Genomic DNA, 4767 nt, shown 5'->3' with positions numbered 1-4767 from the left:
AGACTTATTAAATACCCTATGAGTCCAATGAATCATGTAAGCCACAAACGTGGTAGGTAGTTCCAAAGTGGTTTACACCCAAGAAGTTAATAAAGGGAACAAACTTTCTTAATTATCAAGGCAAACCTTTGGAGTTACTTGTTTATAATATTCGTAATTGTTTGCATTGAAAGAGAGAAAATATTATAATAAAAAAGATGTTTGTTATAGTTATTTATTCTCAATAGGTTGTGACATTTTTATATATTGACCAATTATTTTTATATTACTTTTATTTTGTCATCCTTATTAGTGATTACAAAGGGTACTTACGTATTTTAACAGATATTGTGAGCTAGAAAACCAAGATTCCTAGTGTCCATCAGGTGATCAGCTTTGGAAACGAAGTCCCCTAATTTTTACTATTTCAAAACGTTAGGGTTTTTAGTGTCACTTTTTAAAACCTGTGGAGCTCAATGTTATTAGATCAAACCTTGAGGAATTAATTTTGAGCCACCGTTAAGTCCCATGTATTACATAATTTACTAAAGAAAACATGGTCAAATGTGGATAAAGAGGGACTTAGAAAATACAATAAAATAAACTAAGTTTGAATGGGAGAGTCATGGTACAATGTTCAGTATTCTTTAATCTCTCATTCATTCTTTTATTTAATTCAAACAATAATTGGTCAAAACTTGATGGCCTATTCAACTTTTGTATATTGTGTAAAATATGCATCAAACATATTTTACATCGACGCGTAATTTTGGATAATTAATTCTAATAAATATTAGAAATTTTAGATTCTATGCTTTAAATTTTATTTATGTTCAAGGTTGCCAATAGTTTTTATTTATTTTATATATGTCATATAACTATATATCATGAATCTTAAGTTTTTTTTAACAATCTTATGTGTTATTTTTTTATTGATATTAATTCGATTGATAACAATTATTTTAGTTTCACGAATTAAAAGACACCATAATAATTTAACCCGTCATAATATTCTATCTATACGTACGTATAAACAAAGTAAAACTTATGATAGAATTCATAAAAGTTATTTTATACATCCAGAGCTACTTATATATATATTTTTTTAACAATTAATTAAGATTATTTCATGTGTTCCACATTTTATATCCTAACATTGGCTAACATAGGCTCCACACCATATAGTATTACGAAAAAATAAAAATAATAATAAATTGGCATAATCGTAAAATTATATTATGATAGTAAGCTTATAATAATCTTAAAATTTGTAATTAAGTTAGGGTAACGCTTCAATTATGTTGGTATTTGCTCGGCTTTCACTATCATCTCACCAGTCAACAATATTACTCTTTCTCCTCTCTTCTTAGTCCAAGCCACCACAATCTCTACCCTCCAATCTCCAATTCATCTACGGCTCAGATCTCTTTCCGACTAACCCCGCAATTTCCTTCTGCCACCCTTAAAGCTCACCTACCATGACCAACGACTGTTAATTACTACAACGCAACCAAGTGGTCTCTCTTTTCTCTATATATACACCTTCACTGTCTCTCGTTTACTCAGGAAATTCATTTAATTTATTTACATAGATTTATCAGCTCTCTACCTGAGTTTTTCACTTCTCCTTCTTGTTAGTATTTGTCTGTTTTATACACGGTAAAGCAATGGAAGCAGCTGCAATTAACGGTCTTGAAAACGGGTGTTTTGCTTCTAATGATCCCTTGAACTGGGGACTAGTGGCTGAGGGTCTTAAAGGGAGTCATTTGGATGAAGTGAAGCGTATGGTGGCGGAGTACAGGAAGCCGGTGGTGAAGCTCGGTGGTGAGACTTTGACGATTGCCCAGGTTGCTGCCATTGCAACTGATGAGTATGGCGTCAAAGTTGAGCTTTCAGAGTCTGCCAGAGATGGTGTTAAGGCTAGCAGCGACTGGGTCATGGAGAGCATGAATAATGGAACTGATAGTTATGGCGTCACCACTGGTTTCGGTGCAACTTCCCATAGAAGAACCAAGAACGGTGGCGCTCTTCAAAAGGAACTCATTAGGTAAGCTTTATGAACTATTTTTTTTTTCTTTTAATTTCTTTTTCTATAAAGATGATATTTGCAGAATGATTAAATATAATTAACAAAACTAACGCTAAAAATATTTCTTACAGATTCTTGAATTCTGGAATCTTTGGTAATGGAACAGAGTCGTGCCACACACTGCCCCATTCAGCAACAAGAGCCGCCATGCTTGTTAGGATCAACACTCTTCTCCAGGGCTACTCTGGAATCAGATTTGAAATCTTGGAAGCAATTACCAGTCTTCTCAATAACAAAATTACTCCATGCCTCCCACTTCGCGGCACAATCACTGCCTCCGGTGATCTAGTTCCTCTGTCATACATTGCCGGATTACTTACCGGTCGCCCCAATTCAAAGGCCACGGAACCTCATGGAGAAGTCATTAGTGCTCAAGAAGCCTCTAAACTCGCTGGTTTTGAGTTCTGAATTGCAGCCTAAAAAGGCCTGCTCTTGTGAATGGTACTGCTGTTGGTTCTGGAATGGCTTCAATGGTTCTTTTTGAGGCTAATGTTCTTGGTGTGTTATCCGAAATTTTGTCAGCAATTTTCGCGGAAGTGATGCAGGGGAAGCCTGAATTCACTGACCATTTGAACACACAGTTAAAGCACCATCCAGGCCAGATTGAGGCTGCAGCAATTATGGAACACATTTTAGATGGCAGTTCGTATGTAAAAGCTGCCAAGAAATTGCACAGATGGATCTCTTCAAAAGCCGAAACAGGATCGTTATGCCTCAGGAATTCACCACAATGGCTTGGCCCATGATGAGTTATCAGATTTTCAACCAAATCAATTGAAAGGGAGATCAACCGTCAATGACAACCCTTGATCGATGTTTCAAGGAACAAGGCTTTACATGGAGGCAACTTCCAGGGGACCCAATTGGTGTCTCAATGGACAATACGTTTGGCTATTGCATTGATGGGAACATTATGTTTGCCCAATTTTCGGAGCTTGTCAACGACTTTTACAACAATGGGTTGCCATAAATCTCTCTGGCGGCAGAAATCCAAGCTTGGATTATGGTTTCAAGGGTGCTGAATCGCCATGGCTTCGTATTGTTCTGAGCTCCAATACCTCGCCAATCAGTCAACAGCCATGTCCAAAGTGCCGAGCAACACAACCAAGACGTGAAATCCTTGGGACTCATCTCTTCAAGGAAAACTGCTGAAGCTGTTGACATCTTGAAGCTCATGTCTTCTACATACTTGGTAGCACTTTGCCAAGCATTGATCTGAGGCACGTGGAGGAGAATTTGAAGAACACAGTTAAGAACACCGTGAGCCAAGTAGCTAAGAAAGTCTAACTATTGGAGCAACGGAGAACTCACCCACAAGATTCTGGAGAAAGATCTGATCAAAGTGGTTGATCGCGAAACACGTTTTCGCACATAGATGATCCCTCCAGTACCACTATCCATTGATGCAAAAGCTAGGCAAGTACTTGTTGATCATGCATTGAACAATGGCGAAAATGAGAAGAATGCGAACTCTTCAATCTTCCAAAAGATTGGAGCTTTTGAGGAGGAATTGAAGGCCGTTTTGCCTAAAGTGGTGGAGACTGCTAGAATTATGATTGAGAATGGAAACGCAGCGATTCCCAACAGGATCAAAGAATGCAGATCTTATCCATTGTACAAGTTTGTGAGGGAAGAGCTAGGAACAGGATTCTTAACTGGTGAAAAAGTAAAGTCACCAGGAGAGGAATTTGATAAAGTATTCACAGCTATGTGCCAGGGTAAGATCATAGATCCAATGCTAGAGTGCCTCACAGACTGGAATGGTGCCCCTCTTCCACTCTGCTAGAGTGTTTTTTATTTTTTATTTTCTTTAAATTTCATTATTTTCAATTTCCTGTGAAAGGAATTGCCTAATGCCATGTTATTAAATGATTAAATATTCATTTGTAATGTGCTTTTCTGAATATAGAAAATGAGAAATGGTTGCTCGTTTTTTCCCACAATTAAGTTGTAAAGATTGGAGCGTTGACTAAAGGATAAAAGAGGTCAAAATTGTAATTTAGATTATCTCCTTTCACTTGTAAAATGGCGCCGTTTCAACTCTTCTTCTTCATATAAAAGGAGAGTTGTTTCTCTGTAAAAGTTAGTTAGAAAATACACTGAACTATTCATTCAATCAATGGGTATAGAATTTTTCTTTCACTCTCTAAATCTTACATGGTATCAGAGCTGAAGACAAACATCTACAACAATGTTTCTTGGCCTTCTCTGTTCAATTCATCACCATGGAGAAGACAATGCTTCTCAATCCAGTTCAATCCTCAATTTTTTTGTCCAATTTGCAAGTGATTACTCTGAAGCTGACAAGAGATAATTACAAGGATAATTATCGATTCTAGAGGTCTCAAGTTCCATCAGCTGTCGGAGCTCATGAATTGGAAGAACACCTAACAGGTGCAATTTCATGTCCTGATCCTTTAATTGTTTCTGAAAGTGTTAGTTCATCTCAATCGAATGAAACCCTAGTTTAAGGAAAACTTAATCCAGCCTATTTAGCATGGAAAAAGACTGATAAATTCCTTGTTACTTGGCTCTTAGAGTCGATTTATGAATGTATGTTCAGTTACATTTCTACGTGTCAATTTGCTACTGAAATCTGGTACGCTCTTGGAAACGAGTTCATCACTGACTCTAAAGCACGAGCTCTTCATTTGAAGAATCTCCTGCAAAATACTCAAAAAGGAAACATGAGTGTTAGT

The 4767-nt window shown here is 36.9% G+C and overlaps 1 pseudogene; it reads left to right on the top strand.

Annotated features, from left to right (window-relative positions):
• The first annotated feature begins 1536 nt into the window (after positions 1-1536).
• Positions 1537-4184, top strand: LOC116144457 (annotated as a pseudogene).
• The last annotated feature ends 583 nt before the right edge of the window (positions 4185-4767 follow it).

The sequence above is a fragment of the Pistacia vera genome, unplaced genomic scaffold (genome assembly GCF_008641045.1).
Source record: "Pistacia vera cultivar Batoury unplaced genomic scaffold, PisVer_v2 Contig445, whole genome shotgun sequence".
Classification (NCBI taxonomy): Eukaryota; Viridiplantae; Streptophyta; class Magnoliopsida; order Sapindales; family Anacardiaceae; genus Pistacia; species Pistacia vera.
Note: the sequence above shows the minus strand (reverse complement) of the source record. Positions and strands in the feature narration are given on the sequence as shown.